Source organism: Cyanistes caeruleus, chromosome 3 (assembly GCF_971803275.1).
Source record: "Cyanistes caeruleus chromosome 3, bCyaCae1.hap1.1, whole genome shotgun sequence".
In the NCBI taxonomy this organism is placed as follows: domain Eukaryota; kingdom Metazoa; phylum Chordata; class Aves; order Passeriformes; family Paridae; genus Cyanistes; species Cyanistes caeruleus.
In genome coordinates, this window is record NC_141703.1 from 490048 (window position 1) to 506849 (window position 16802).

The 16802-nt window shown below is 57.0% G+C and overlaps 1 long non-coding RNA gene across 1 annotated transcript; it reads right to left on the minus strand.

Moving 5' to 3' along the window:
• Positions 1 to 8471: 8471 nt before the first annotated feature.
• Positions 8472 to 11705, minus strand: LOC147653857 (uncharacterized). The gene is made up of 9 exons (XR_015284012.1): positions 10977 to 11705; positions 10854 to 10895; positions 10596 to 10759; positions 10434 to 10512; positions 9320 to 10356; positions 9197 to 9238; positions 8933 to 9102; positions 8771 to 8849; positions 8472 to 8693 (listed from the first exon to the last, which is right to left on the minus strand). It is a non-coding gene; the product is annotated as an uncharacterized LOC147653857 (long non-coding RNA).
• Positions 11706 to 16802: the final 5097 nt, after the last annotated feature.

A 16802-nucleotide genomic window follows, 5' to 3' on the forward strand; every position in this document is an offset into this window, starting at 1 on the left:
AGCACTGTGAACAAAAGTGAGGCTCTCCCACCGTGCAGCCTAAGGCGCCACAGCCTGAACCGCCCCGACCCGGCACCCCGCTTTCATCCCCTCTGCGGGTCGTAGCCTTTGACTCAGCTCTCGGATGCCCGCTGGGGAGGATCCACACGGAGCGCCAAGGAAGGCCGCCTGGCTATCCAGGAAGTTCCTGCCATCGCCAGGCTGTCGTCTCTCCGTCAGCTACCAAAAATAAAACAGAAAATCAGCAGCTGATCTGTGCAGGGCGTCGGCCAAAACCCGACAATTCCGCTACTCACGGTCTCCTGCGAACGGCCGTGTCCTGAGGCCGCACGATACGGCCACGCCGGGACCAGGCAGCGCCGTCGCAGGGCGCGCCTGAGTTAAGAGAAGAAAAAGTAATGTGGCGTTGCTGAGACTTGAACAGGCCCTCGCTCCTCCTCCTGACATCCCCAACTCACGGGAAGCCCTCAGCCCCTTCCTGAAGGCCACCCACACGGCCCCTTTACGTGGAAAAGGCTCCGTCACGCGGTCCCTGTGACGCTTCCGCAGGGCTCACGGGAGCGGCGAAGCAGGCGTGCCGGCCGGCTGGCGACGGGGTCTCGACGAAACGCGACTGGACCGCCTAAAGCATGCAAACAAGAAGGGACGCTTGGCGTTGCACCAGAAACTGAGAGCCCAGCGATAACAACAGCCTCCCTCCACCGGTCAACGCTCACCTTGCCCGCTTCACCTTGACTGCTGCTAGCCGGCTCTATTTCCTAAAAATAAAGACAAAGAGGAGACCTGTAACAACACAGGGACCGGTTCCAGTTGCCCTGCAAAGACAAACATTGACTTACCTTCTCAGGGGAACCCCCTTACCCTGGATGGGGCGCTCTGCCACCGATTTCATCCGTCCGCATCTGAAAGAGAGCTGAGACAAAAGTCAAAGTGCTGCAGGGTAACTTCACAGCTCCAGACATCTTGCGTTGCTCTAGGGATATGTTCTAGACTCTAACTACAACTGACATTACAAATTTCAAATTACATCACAAATTTCAGTCACAAATTGCCTTGGACTTGGCCTTTTACACCTACAGCCAGGCTGGGCAGCAGGGCAGAGCAGCTCCGGGACAACTACACCCAGACACCCGTGACACACCACACAACGGACGAGGGGACACAATGGGGAGACAAAACTCTGGGCCACAAGGACTGAGAGAATGCGGAATGAGATGAGCCGGGTGAGAATGAAGGCGAGCTGATGAAGCTCGCAGAACCCGGGAGGAAGAAGATGCTGACAGAATGACAAACTCCAGGAACCGCCAAGACGGAGGACCAAGAATCTTATGGCCGCAATCCTCTACCTATCTTTGCGTTTCTTCAAGTCCTAAGCCGCAACAATGGATCCTCGCGGCGCACGGCTGTTGACACAGCTCGGAACAAGAGGTCTAAAAGACATCCAATCGGATGCTTGTCAAGAGAGACGCGATTCCAAGGCCTCTGAGAGCTGCCGAGCCGAGGAGCCCAGAGATTGGAGATGTTATAAGTGTTGCTGGGGTTTCTGGTAAGCCCCCAGAAGGGATAAGGGAAGGCACATACAACACAGGAGGCACAAAAGACACAGAAGGCACGATGGACGAGTGACACGACGCGCCCAGAGGCTGCTCTGTCCTGCACACCTCAGCACGGTGAACAAAAGTGAGGCTCTCCCACCGTGCGGCTTAAGGGGCCACAGCCTGGACCTCCCCGTCCCCAAAGCTGACTCAGATATCCCAGGTCACAAGTCCCGACCCGGCACCCCGCTTTCATCCCCTCTGCGGGTCGTAGCCTTTGACTCAGCTCTCGGATGCCCGCTGGGGAGGATCCACACGGAGCGCCAAGGAAGGCCGCCTGGCTATCCAGGAAGTTCCTGCCATCGCCAGGCTGTCGTCTCTCCGTCAGCTACCAAAAATAAAACAGAAAATCAGCAGCTGATCTGTGCAGGGCGTCGGCCAAAACCCGACAATTCCGCTACTCACGGTCTCCTGCGAACGGCCGTGTCCTGAGGCCGCACGATACGGCCACGCCGGGACCAGGCAGCGCCGTCGCAGGGCGCGCCTGAGTTAAGAGAAGAAAAAGTGATGTGGCGTTGCTGAGACTTGAACAGGCCCTCGCTCCTCCTCCCGACATCCCCAACTCACGGGAAGCCCTCGGCCCCTTCCTGAAGGCCACCCACACGGCCCCTTTACGTGGAAAAGGCTCCGTCACGCGGTCCCCTGTGACGCTTCCGCAGGGCTCACGGGAGCGGCGAAGCAGGCGTGCCGTGCCGGCCGGCTGGCGACGGGGTCTCGACGAAACGCGACTGGACCGCCTAAAGCATGCAAACAAGAAGGGACGCTTGGCGTTGCACCAGAAACTGAGAGCCCAGCGATAACAACAGCCTCCCTCCACCGGTCAACGCTCACCTTGCCCGCTTCACCTTGACTGCTGCTAGCCGGCTCTATTTCCTAAAAATAAAGACAAAGAGGAGACCTGTAACAACACAGGGACCGGTTCCAGTTGCCCTGCAAAGACAAACATTGACTTACCTTCTCAGGGGAACCCCCTTACCCTGGATGGGGCGCTCTGCCACCGATTTCATCCGTCCGCATCTGAAAGAGAGCTGAGACAAAAGGCAAAGTGCTGCAGGGTAACTTCACAGCTCCAGACATCTTGCGTTGCTCTAGGGATATGTTCTAGACCCCAACTACACCCTACATCACAAATTTCAAATTACAGGGGCCTTGGACTTGGCCTTTTACACCTACAGCCAGGCTGGGCAGCAGGGCAGAGCAGCTCCGGGACAACTACACCCAGACACCCGTGACACACCAGACAACCGACGAGGGGACACAATGGGGAGACAAAATTCTGGGCCACAAGAACGGCCGCAAGGACTGAGAGAATGCGGAACAAGATGAGCCGGGTGAGAATGAAGGCGAGCTGATGAAGCTCGCAGAACCCGGGAGGAAGAAGATGCTGACAGAATGACAAACTCCAGGAACCGCCAAGACGGAGGCCCAAGAATCTTAAGGCCGCAATCCTCTACCTATCTTTGCGTTTCTTCAAGTCCTAAGCCGCAACAATGGATCCTCGCGGCGCACGGCTGTTGACACAGCTCGGAACAAGAGGTCTAAAAGACATCCAATCGGATGCTTGTCCAAAGAGACGCGATTCCAAGGCCTCTGAGAGCTGCCAAGCTGAGGAGCCCAGAGATTGGAGATGTTATAAGTGTTGCTGGGGTTTCTGGTAAGCCCCCAGAAGGGATAAGGGAAAGCACATACAACACAGGAGGCACAAAAGACACAGAAGGCACGATGGACGAGTGACAGGACGCGCCCAGAGGCTGCTCTGTCCTGCACACCTCAGCACTGTGAACAAAAGTGAGGCTCTCCCACCTTGCCGCCTAAGGCGCCACAGCCTGAACCGCCCCGACCCGGCACCCCGCTTTCATCCCCTCTGCGGGTCGTAGCCTTTGACTCAGCTCTCGGATGCCCGCTGGGGAGGATCCACACGGAGCGCCAAGGAAGGCCGCCTGGCTACCCGGGAAGTTCCTGCCATCGCCAGGCTGTCGTCTCTTCGTCAGCTACCAAAAATAAAACAGAAAATCAGCAGCTGATCTGTGCAGGGCGTCGGCCAAAACCCGACAATTCCGCTACTCACGGTCTCCTGCGAACGGCCGTGTCCTGAGGCCGCACGATACGGCCACGCCGGGACCAGGCAGCGCCGTCGCAGGGCGCGCCTGAGTTAAGAGAAGAAAAAGTAATGTGGCGTTGCTGAGACTTGAACAGGCCCTCGCTCCTCCTCCTGACATCCCCAACTCACGGGAAGCCCTCAGCCCCTTCCTGAAGGCCACCCACACGGCCCCTTTACGTGGAAAAGGCTCCGTCATGCGGTCCCTGTGACGCTTCCGCAGGGCTCACGGGAGCGGCGAAGCAGGCGTGCCGGCCGGCTGGCGACGGGGTCTCGACGAAACGCGACTGGACCGCCTAAAGCATGCAAACAAGAAGGGACGCTTGGCGTTGCACCAGAAACTGAGAGCCCAGCGATAACAACAGCCTCCCTCCACCGGTCAACGCTCACCTTGCCCGCTTCACCTTGACTGCTGCTAGCCGGCTCTATTTCCTAAAAATAAAGACAAAGAGGAGACCTGTAACAACACAGGGACCGGTTCCAGTTGCCCTGCAAAGACAAACATTGACTTACCTTCTCAGGGGAACCCCCTTACCCTGGATGGGGCGCTCTGCCACCGATTTCATCCGTCCGCATCTGAAAGAGAGCTGAGACAAAAGGCAAAGTGCTGCAGGGTAACTTCACAGCTCCAGACATCTTGCGTTGCTCTAGGGATATGTTCTAGACCCCAACTACACCCTACATCACAAATTTCAAATTACAGGGGCCTTGGACTTGGCCTTTTACACCTACAGCCAGGCTGGGCAGCAGGGCAGAGCAGCTCCGGGACAACTACACCCAGACACCCGTGACACACCACACAACGGACGAGGGGACACAATGGGGAGACAAAACTCTGGGCCACAAGGACGGCCACAAGGACTGAGAGAATGCGGAATGAGATGAGCCGGGTGAGAATGAAGGCGAGCTGATGAAGCTCGCAGAACCCGGGAGGAAGAAGATGCTGACAGAATGACAAACTCCAGGAACCGCCAAGACGGAGGCCCAAGAATCTTATGGCCGCAATCCTCTACCTATCTTTGCGTTTCTTCAAGTCCTAAGCCGCAACAATGGATCCTCGCGGCGCACGGCTGTTGACACAGCTCGGAACAAGAGGTCTAAAAGACATCCAATCGGATGCTTGTCCAAAGAGACGCGATTCCAAGGCCTCTGAGAGCTGCCAAGCTGAGGAGCCCAGAGATTGGAGATGTTATAAGTGTTGCTGGGGTTTCTGGTAAGCCCCCAGAAGGGATAAGGGAAAGCACATACAACACAGGAGGCACAAAAGACACAGAAGGCACGATGGACGAGTGACACGACGCGCCCAGAGGCTGCTCTGTCCTGCACACCTCAGCACTGTGAACAAAAGTGAGGCTCTCCCACCGTGCAGCCTAAGGGGCCACAGCCTGAACCGCCCCGACCCGGCACCCCGCTTTCATCCCCTCTGCGGGTCGTAGCCTTTGACTCAGCTCTCGGATGCCCGCTGGGGAGGATCCACACGGAGCGCCAAGGAAGGCCGCCTGGCTATCCGGGAAGTTCCTGCCATCGCCAGGCTGTCGTCTCTTCGTCAGCTACCAAAAATAAAACAGAAAATCAGCAGCTGATCTGTGCAGGGCGTCGGCCAAAACCCGACAATTCCGCTACTCACGGTCTCCTGCGAACGGCCGTGTCCTGAGGCCGCACGATACGGCCACGCCGGGACCAGGCAGCGCCGTCGCAGGGCGCGCCTGAGTTAAGAGAAGAAAAAGTAATGTGGCGTTGCTGAGACTTGAACAGGCCCTCGCTCCTCCTCCTGACATCCCCAACTCACGGGAAGCCCTCGGCCCCTTCCTGAAGGCCACCCACACGGCCCCTTTACGTGGAAAAGGCTCCGTCACGCGGTCCCTGTGACGCTTCCGCAGGGCTCACGGGAGCGGCGAAGCAGGCGTGCCGGCCGGCTGGCGACGGGGTCTCGACGAAACGCGACTGGACCGCCTAAAGCATGCAAACAAGAAGGGACGCTTGGCGTTGCACCAGAAACTGAGAGCCCAGCGATAACAACAGCCTCCCTCCACCGGTCAACGCTCACCTTGCCCGCTTCACCTTGACTGCTGCTAGCCAGCTCTATTTCCTAAAAATAAAGACAAAGAGGAGACCTGTAACAACACAGGGACCGGTTCCAGTTGCCCTGCAAAGACAAACATTGACTTACCTTCTCAGGGGAACCCCCTTACCCTGGATGGGGCGCTCTGCCACCGATTTCATCCGTCCGCATCTGAAAGAGAGCTGAGACAAAAGTCAAAGTGCTGCAGGGTAACTTCACAGCTCCAGACATCTTGCGTTGCTCTAGGGATATGTTCTAGACTCTAACTACAACTGACATTACAAATTTCAAATTACATCACAAATTTCAGTCACAAATTGCCTTGGACTTGGCCTTTTACACCTACAGCCAGGCTGGGCAGCAGGGCAGAGCAGCTCCGGGACAACTACACCCAGACACCCGTGACACACCAGACAACCGACGAGGGGACACAATGGGGAGACAAAATTCTGGGCCACAAGAACGGCCGCAAGGACTGAGAGAATGCGGAATGAGATGAGCCGGGTGAGAATGAAGGCGAGCTGATGAAGCTCGCAGAACCCGGGAGGAAGAAGATGCTGACAGAATGACAAACTCCAGGAACCGCCAAGACGGAGGCCCAAGAATCTTATGGCCGCAATCCTCTACCTATCTTTGCGTTTCTTCAAGTCCTAAGCCGCAACAATGGATCCTCGCGGCGCACGGCTGTTGACACAGCTCGGAACAAGAGGTCTAAAAGACATCCAATCGGATGCTTGTCAAGAGAGACGCGATTCCAAGGCCTCTGAGAGCTGCCGAGCCGAGGAGCCCAGAGATTGGAGATGTTATAAGTGTTGCTGGGGTTTCTGGTAAGCCCCCAGAAGGGATAAGGGAAGGCACATACAACACAGGAGGCACAAAAGACACAGAAGGCACGATGGACGAGTGACACGACGCGCCCAGAGGCTGCTCTGTCCTGCACACCTCAGCACGGTGAACAAAAGTGAGGCTCTCCCACCGTGCGGCTTAAGGGGCCACAGCCTGGACCTCCCCGTCCCCAAAGCTGACTCAGATATCCCAGGTCACAAGTCCCGACCCGGCACCCCGCTTTCATCCCCTCTGCGGGTCGTAGCCTTTGACTCAGCTCTCGGATGCCCGCTGGGGAGGATCCACACGGAGCGCCAAGGAAGGCCGCCTGGCTATCCAGGAAGTTCCTGCCATCGCCAGGCTGTCGTCTCTCCGTCAGCTACCAAAAATAAAACAGAAAATCAGCAGCTGATCTGTGCAGGGCGTCGGCCAAAACCCGACAATTCCGCTACTCACGGTCTCCTGCGAACGGCCGTGTCCTGAGGCCGCACGATACGGCCACGCCGGGACCAGGCAGCGCCTTCGCAGGGCGCGCCTGAGTTAAGAGAAGAAAAAGTGATGTGGCGTTGCTGAGACTTGAACAGGCCCTCGCTCCTCCTCCCGACATCCCCAACTCACGGGAAGCCCTCGGCCCCTTCCTGAAGGCCACCCACACGGCCCCTTTACGTGATAAAGGCTCCGTCACGCGGTCCCCTGTGACGCTTCCGCAGGGCTCACGGGAGCGGCGAAGCAGGCGTGCCGTGCCGGCCGGCTGGCGACGGGGTCTCGACGAAACGCGACTGGACCGCCTAAAGCATGCAAACAAGAAGGGACGCTTGGCGTTGCACCAGAAACTGAGAGCCCAGCGATAACAACAGCCTCCCTCCACCGGTCAACGCTCACCTTGCCCGCTTCACCTTGACTGCTGCTAGCCGGCTCTATTTCCTAAAAATAAAGACAAAGAGGAGACCTGTAACAACACAGGGACCGGTTCCAGTTGCCCTGCAAAGACAAACATTGACTTACCTTCTCAGGGGAACCCCCTTACCCTGGATGGGGCGCTCTGCCACCGATTTCATCCGTCCGCATCTGAAAGAGAGCTGAGACAAAAGGCAAAGTGCTGCAGGGTAACTTCACAGCTCCAGACATCTTGCGTTGCTCTAGGGATATGTTCTAGACTCTAACTACAACTGACATTACAAATTTCAAATTACATCACAAATTTCAGTCACAAATTGCCTTGGACTTGGCCTTTTACACCTACAGCCAGGCTGGGCAGCAGGGCAGAGCAGCTCTGGGAGAACTACACCCAGACACCCCAGGCTGGGCAGCAGGGCAGAGCAGCTCTGGGAGAACTACACCCAGACACCCGTGACACACCAGACAACCGACGAGGGGACACAATGGGGAGACAAAATTCTGGGCCACAAGAACGGCCGCAAGGACTGAGAGAATGCGGATCAAGATGAGCCGGGTGAGAATGAAGGCGAGCTGATGAAGCTCGCAGAACCCGGGAGGAAGAAGATGCTGACAGAATGACAAACTCCAGGAACCGCCAAGACGGAGGCCCAAGAATCTTAAGGCCGCAATCCTCTACCTATCTTTGCGTTTCTTCAAGTCCTAAGCCGCAACAATGGATCCTCGCGGCGCACGGCTGTTGACACAGCTCGGAACAAGAGGTCTAAAAGACATCCAATCGGATGCTTGTCCAAAGAGACGCGATTCCAAGGCCTCTGAGAGCTGCCAAGCTGAGGAGCCCAGAGATTGGAGATGTTATAAGTGTTGCTGGGGTTTCTGGTAAGCCCCCAGAAGGGATAAGGGAAAGCACATACAACACAGGAGGCACAAAAGACACAGAAGGCACGATGGACGAGTGACACGACGCGCCCAGAGGCTGCTCTGTCCTGCACACCTCAGCACTGTGAACAAAAGTGAGGCTCTCCCACCGTGCAGCCTAAGGGGCCACAGCCTGAACCGCCCCGACCCGGCACCCCGCTTTCATCCCCTCTGCGGGTCGTAGCCTTTGACTCAGCTCTCGGATGCCCGCTGGGGAGGATCCACACGGAGCGCCAAGGAAGGCCGCCTGGCTATCCAGGAAGTTCCTGCCATCGCCAGGCTGTCGTCTCTCCGTCAGCTACCAAAAATAAAACAGAAAATCAGCAGCTGATCTGTGCAGGGCGTCGGCCAAAACCCGACAATTCCGCTACTCACGGTCTCCTGCGAACGGCCGTGTCCTGAGGCCGCACGATACGGCCACGCCGGGACCAGGCAGCGCCTTCGCAGGGCGCGCCTGAGTTAAGAGAAGAAAAAGTGATGTGGCGTTGCTGAGACTTGAACAGGCCCTCGCTCCTCCTCCCGACATCCCCAACTCACGGGAAGCCCTCGGCCCCTTCCTGAAGGCCACCCACACGGCCCCTTTACGTGGAAAAGGCTCCGTCACGCGGTCCCCTGTGACGCTTCCGCAGGGCTCACGGGAGCGGCGAAGCAGGCGTGCCGTGCCGGCCGGCTGGCGACGGGGTCTCGACGAAACGCGACTGGACCGCCTAAAGCATGCAAACAAGAAGGGACGCTTGGCGTTGCACCAGAAACTGAGAGCCCAGCGATAACAACAGCCTCCCTCCACCGGTCAACGCTCACCTTGCCCGCTTCACCTTGACTGCTGCTAGCCGGCTCTATTTCCTAAAAATAAAGACAAAGAGGAGACCTGTAACAACACAGGGACCGGTTCCAGTTGCCCTGCAAAGACAAACATTGACTTACCTTCTCAGGGGAACCCCCTTACCCTGGATGGGGCGCTCTGCCACCGATTTCATCCGTCCGCATCTGAAAGAGAGCTGAGACAAAAGGCAAAGTGCTGCAGGGTAACTTCACAGCTCCAGACATCTTGCGTTGCTCTAGGGATATGTTCTAGACCCCAACTACACCCTACATCACAAATTTCAAATTACAGGGGCCTTGGACTTGGCCTTTTACACCTACAGCCAGGCTGGGCAGCAGGGCAGAGCAGCTCCGGGACAACTACACCCAGACACCCGTGACACACCAGACAACCGACGAGGGGACACAATGGGGAGACAAAATTCTGGGCCACAAGAACGGCCGCAAGGACTGAGAGAATGCGGAACAAGATGAGCCGGGTGAGAATGAAGGCGAGCTGATGAAGCTCGCAGAACCCGGGAGGAAGAAGATGCTGACAGAATGACAAACTCCAGGAACCGCCAAGACGGAGGCCCAAGAATCTTATGGCCGCAATCCTCTACCTATCTTTGCGTTTCTTCAAGTCCTAAGCCGCAACAATGGATCCTCGCGGCGCACGGCTGTTGACACAGCTCGGAACAAGAGGTCTAAAAGACATCCAATCGGATGCTTGTCCAAAGAGACGCGATTCCAAGGCCTCTGAGAGCTGCCAAGCTGAGGAGCCCAGAGATTGGAGATGTTATAAGTGTTGCTGGGGTTTCTGGTAAGCCCCCAGAAGGGATAAGGGAAAGCACATACAACACAGGAGGCACAAAAGACACAGAAGGCACGATGGACGAGTGACAGGACGCGCCCAGAGGCTGCTCTGTCCTGCACACCTCAGCACTGTGAACAAAAGTGAGGCTCTCCCACCGTGCAGCCTAAGGGGCCACAGCCTGAACCGCCCCGACCCGGCACCCCGCTTTCATCCCCTCTGCGGGTCGTAGCCTTTGACTCAGCTCTCGGATGCCCGCTGGGGAGGATCCACACGGAGCGCCAAGGAAGGCCGCCTGGCTACCCGGGAAGTTCCTGCCATCGCCAGGCTGTCGTCTCTTCGTCAGCTACCAAAAATAAAACAGAAAATCAGCAGCTGATCTGTGCAGGGCGTCGGCCAAAACCCGACAATTCCGCTACTCACGGTCTCCTGCGAACGGCCGTGTCCTGAGGCCGCACGATACGGCCACGCCGGGACCAGGCAGCGCCGTCGCAGGGCGCGCCTGAGTTAAGAGAAGAAAAAGTAATGTGGCGTTGCTGAGACTTGAACAGGCCCTCGCTCCTCCTCCTGACATCCCCAACTCACGGGAAGCCCTCAGCCCCTTCCTGAAGGCCACCCACACGGCCCCTTTACGTGGAAAAGGCTCCGTCACGCGGTCCCTGTGACGCTTCCGCAGGGCTCACGGGAGCGGCGAAGCAGGCGTGCCGGCCGGCTGGCGACGGGGTCTCGACGAAACGCGACTGGACCGCCTAAAGCATGCAAACAAGAAGGGACGCTTGGCGTTGCACCAGAAACTGAGAGCCCAGCGATAACAACAGCCTCCCTCCACCGGTCAACGCTCACCTTGCCCGCTTCACCTTGACTGCTGCTAGCCGGCTCTATTTCCTAAAAATAAAGACAAAGAGGAGACCTGTAACAACACAGGGACCGGTTCCAGTTGCCCTGCAAAGACAAACATTGACTTACCTTCTCAGGGGAACCCCCTTACCCTGGATGGGGCGCTCTGCCACCGATTTCATCCGTCCGCATCTGAAAGAGAGCTGAGACAAAAGTCAAAGTGCTGCAGGGTAACTTCACAGCTCCAGACATCTTGCGTTGCTCTAGGGATATGTTCTAGACTCTAACTACAACTGACATTACAAATTTCAAATTACATCACAAATTTCAGTCACAAATTGCCTTGGACTTGGCCTTTTACACCTACAGCCAGGCTGGGCAGCAGGGCAGAGCAGCTCCGGGACAACTACACCCAGACACCCGTGACACACCAGACAACCGACGAGGGGACACAATGGGGAGACAAAATTCTGGGCCACAAGAACGGCCGCAAGGACTGAGAGAATGCGGAACAAGATGAGCCGGGTGAGAATGAAGGCGAGCTGATGAAGCTCGCAGAACCCGGGAGGAAGAAGATGCTGACAGAATGACAAACTCCAGGAACCGCCAAGACGGAGGCCCAAGAATCTTAAGGCCGCAATCCTCTACCTATCTTTGCGTTTCTTCAAGTCCTAAGCCGCAACAATGGATCCTCGCGGCGCACGGCTGTTGACACAGCTCGGAACAAGAGGTCTAAAAGACATCCAATCGGATGCTTGTCAAGAGAGACGCGATTCCAAGGCCTCTGAGAGCTGCCAAGCTGAGGAGCCCAGAGATTGGAGATGTTATAAGTGTTGCTGGGGTTTCTGGTAAGCCCCCAGAAGGGATAAGGGAAAGCACATACAACACAGGAGGCACAAAAGACACAGAAGGCACGATGGACGAGTGACAGGACGCGCCCAGAGGCTGCTCTGTCCTGCACACCTCAGCACTGTGAACAAAAGTGAGGCTCTCCCACCGTGCAGCCTAAGGCGCCACAGCCTGAACCGCCCCGACCCGGCACCCCGCTTTCATCCCCTCTGCGGGTCGTAGCCTTTGACTCAGCTCTCGGATGCCCGCTGGGGAGGATCCACACGGAGCGCCAAGGAAGGCCGCCTGGCTACCCGGGAAGTTCCTGCCATCGCCAGGCTGTCGTCTCTTCGTCAGCTACCAAAAATAAAACAGAAAATCAGCAGCTGATCTGTGCAGGGCGTCGGCCAAAACCCGACAATTCCGCTACTCACGGTCTCCTGCGAACGGCCGTGTCCTGAGGCCGCACGATACGGCCACGCCGGGACCAGGCAGCGCCGTCGCAGGGCGCGCCTGAGTTAAGAGAAGAAAAAGTAATGTGGCGTTGCTGAGACTTGAACAGGCCCTCGCTCCTCCTCCTGACATCCCCAACTCACGGGAAGCCCTCAGCCCCTTCCTGAAGGCCACCCACACGGCCCCTTTACGTGGAAAAGGCTCCGTCACGCGGTCCCTGTGACGCTTCCGCAGGGCTCACGGGAGCGGCGAAGCAGGCGTGCCGGCCGGCTGGCGACGGGGTCTCGACGAAACGCGACTGGACCGCCTAAAGCATGCAAACAAGAAGGGACGCTTGGCGTTGCACCAGAAACTGAGAGCCCAGCGATAACAACAGCCTCCCTCCACCGGTCAACGCTCACCTTGCCCGCTTCACCTTGACTGCTGCTAGCCGGCTCTATTTCCTAAAAATAAAGACAAAGAGGAGACCTGTAACAACACAGGGACCGGTTCCAGTTGCCCTGCAAAGACAAACATTGACTTACCTTCTCAGGGGAACCCCCTTACCCTGGATGGGGCGCTCTGCCACCGATTTCATCCGTCCGCATCTGAAAGAGAGCTGAGACAAAAGGCAAAGTGCTGCAGGGTAACTTCACAGCTCCAGACATCTTGCGTTGCTCTAGGGATATGTTCTAGACTCTAACTACAACTGACATTACAAATTTCAAATTACATCACAAATTTCAGTCACAAATTGCCTTGGACTTGGCCTTTTACACCTACAGCCAGGCTGGGCAGCAGGGCAGAGCAGCTCCGGTACAACTACACCCAGACACCCGTGACACACCAGACAACCGACGAGGGGACACAATGGGGAGACAAAACTCTGGGCCACAAGGACGGCCACAAGGACTGAGAGAATGCGGAATGAGATGAGCCGGGTGAGAATGAAGGCGAGCTGATGAAGCTCGCAGAACCCGGGAGGAAGAAGATGCTGACAGAATGACAAACTCCAGGAACCGCCAAGACGGAGGCCCAAGAATCTTATGGCCGCAATCCTCTACCTATCTTTGCGTTTCTTCAAGTCCTAAGCCGCAACAATGGATCCTCGCGGCGCACGGCTGTTGACACAGCTCGGAACAAGAGGTCTAAAAGACATCCAATCGGATGCTTGTCAAGAGAGACGCGATTCCAAGGCCTCTGAGAGCTGCCGAGCCGAGGAGCCCAGAGATTGGAGATGTTATAAGTGTTGCTGGGGTTTCTGGTAAGCCCCCAGAAGGGATAAGGGAAGGCACATACAACACAGGAGGCACAAAAGACACAGAAGGCACGATGGACGAGTGACACGACGCGCCCAGAGGCTGCTCTGTCCTGCACACCTCAGCACGGTGAACAAAAGTGAGGCTCTCCCACCGTGCGGCTTAAGGGGCCACAGCCTGGACCTCCCCGTCCCCAAAGCTGACTCAGATATCCCAGGTCACAAGTCCCGACCCGGCACCCCGCTTTCATCCCCTCTGCGGGTCGTAGCCTTTGACTCAGCTCTCGGATGCCCGCTGGGGAGGATCCACACGGAGCGCCAAGGAAGGCCGCCTGGCTATCCAGGAAGTTCCTGCCATCGCCAGGCTGTCGTCTCTCCGTCAGCTACCAAAAATAAAACAGAAAATCAGCAGCTGATCTGTGCAGGGCGTCGGCCAAAACCCGACAATTCCGCTACTCACGGTCTCCTGCGAACGGCCGTGTCCTGAGGCCGCACGATACGGCCACGCCGGGACCAGGCAGCGTCGTCGCAGGGCGCGCCTGAGTTAAGAGAAGAAAAAGTGATGTGGCGTTGCTGAGACTTGAACAGGCCCTCGCTCCTCCTCCCGACATCCCCAACTCACGGGAAGCCCTCGGCCCCTTCCTGAAGGCCACCCACACGGCCCCTTTACGTGGAAAAGGCTCCGTCACGCGGTCCCCTGTGACGCTTCCGCAGGGCTCACGGGAGCGGCGAAGCAGGCGTGCCGTGCCGGCCGGCTGGCGACGGGGTCTCGACGAAACGCGACTGGACCGCCTAAAGCATGCAAACAAGAAGGGACGCTTGGCGTTGCACCAGAAACTGAGAGCCCAGCGATAACAACAGCCTCCCTCCACCGGTCAACGCTCACCTTGCCCGCTTCACCTTGACTGCTGCTAGCCGGCTCTATTTCCTAAAAATAAAGACAAAGAGGAGACCTGTAACAACACAGGGACCGGTTCCAGTTGCCCTGCAAAGACAAACATTGACTTACCTTCTCAGGGGAACCCCCTTACCCTGGATGGGGCGCTCTGCCACCGATTTCATCCGTCCGCATCTGAAAGAGAGCTGAGACAAAAGTCAAAGTGCTGCAGGGTAACTTCACAGCTCCAGACATCTTGCGTTGCTCTAGGGATATGTTCTAGACTCTAACTACAACTGACATTACAAATTTCAAATTACATCACAAATTTCAGTCACAAATTGCCTTGGACTTCGCCTTTTACACCTACAGCCAGGCTGGGCAGCAGGGCAGAGCAGCTCCGGTACAACTACACCCAGACACCCGTGACACACCACACAACGGACGAGGGGACACAATGGGGAGACAAAACTCTGGGCCACAAGGACTGAGAGAATGCGGAATGAGATGAGCCGGGTGAGAATGAAGGCGAGCTGATGAAGCTCGCAGAACCCGGGAGGAAGAAGATGCTGACAGAATGACAAACTCCAGGAACCGCCAAGACGGAGGCCCAAGAATCTTATGGCCGCAATCCTCTACCTATCTTTGCGTTTCTTCAAGTCCTAAGCCGCAACAATGGATCCTCGCGGCGCACGGCTGTTGACACAGCTCGGAACAAGAGGTCTAAAAGACATCCAATCGGATGCTTGTCAAGAGAGACGCGATTCCAAGGCCTCTGAGAGCTGCCGAGCCGAGGAGCCCAGAGATTGGAGATGTTATAAGTGTTGCTGGGGTTTCTGGTAAGCCCCCAGAAGGGATAAGGGAAGGCACATACAACACAGGAGGCACAAAAGACACAGAAGGCACGATGGACGAGTGACACGACGCGCCCAGAGGCTGCTCTGTCCTGCACACCTCAGCACGGTGAACAAAAGTGAGGCTCTCCCACCGTGCGGCTTAAGGGGCCACAGCCTGGACCTCCCCGTCCCCAAAGCTGACTCAGATATCCCAGGTCACAAGTCCCGACCCGGCACCCCGCTTTCATCCCCTCTGCGGGTCGTAGCCTTTGACTCAGCTCTCGGATGCCCGCTGGGGAGGATCCACACGGAGCGCCAAGGAAGGCCGCCTGGCTATCCAGGAAGTTCCTGCCATCGCCAGGCTGTCGTCTCTCCGTCAGCTACCAAAAATAAAACAGAAAATCAGCAGCTGATCTGTGCAGGGCGTCGGCCAAAACCCGACAATTCCGCTACTCACGGTCTCCTGCGAACGGCCGTGTCCTGAGGCCGCACGATACGGCCACGCCGGGACCAGGCAGCGTCGTCGCAGGGCGCGCCTGAGTTAAGAGAAGAAAAAGTGATGTGGCGTTGCTGAGACTTGAACAGGCCCTCGCTCCTCCTCCCGACATCCCCAACTCACGGGAAGCCCTCGGCCCCTTCCTGAAGGCCACCCACACGGCCCCTTTACGTGGAAAAGGCTCCGTCACGCGGTCCCCTGTGACGCTTCCGCAGGGCTCACGGGAGCGGCGAAGCAGGCGTGCCGTGCCGGCCGGCTGGCGACGGGGTCTCGACGAAACGCGACTGGACCGCCTAAAGCATGCAAACAAGAAGGGACGCTTGGCGTTGCACCAGAAACTGAGAGCCCAGCGATAACAACAGCCTCCCTCCACCGGTCAACGCTCACCTTGCCCGCTTCACCTTGACTGCTGCTAGCCGGCTCTATTTCCTAAAAATAAAGACAAAGAGGAGACCTGTAACAACACAGGGACCGGTTCCAGTTGCCCTGCAAAGACAAACATTGACTTACCTTCTCAGGGGAACCCCCTTACCCTGGATGGGGCGCTCTGCCACCGATTTCATCCGTCCGCATCTGAAAGAGAGCTGAGACAAAAGGCAAAGTGCTGCAGGGTAACTTCACAGCTCCAGACATCTTGCGTTGCTCTAGGGATATGTTCTAGACCCCAACTACACCCTACATCACAAATTTCAAATTACAGGGGCCTTGGACTTGGCCTTTTACACCTACAGCCAGGCTGGGCAGCAGGGCAGAGCAGCTCCGGGACAACTACACCCAGACACCCGTGACACACCAGACAACCGACGAGGGGACACAATGGGGAGACAAAATTCTGGGCCACAAGAACGGCCGCAAGGACTGAGAGAATGCGGAACAAGATGAGCCGGGTGAGAATGAAGGCGAGCTGATGAAGCTCGCAGAACCCGGGAGGAAGAAGATGCTGACAGAATGACAAACTCCAGGAACCGCCAAGACGGATGCCCAAGAATCTTAAGGCCGCAATCCTCTACCTATCTTTGCGTTTCTTCAAGTCCTAAGCCGCAACAATGGATCCTCGCGGCGCACGGCTGTTGACACAGCTCGGAACAAGAGGTCTAAAAGACATCCAATCGGATGCTTGTCCAAAGAGACGCGATTCCAAGGCCTCTGAGAGCTGCCAAGCTGAGGAGCCCAGAGATTGGAGATGTTATAAGTGTTGCTGGGGTTTCTGGTAAGCCCCCAGAAGGGA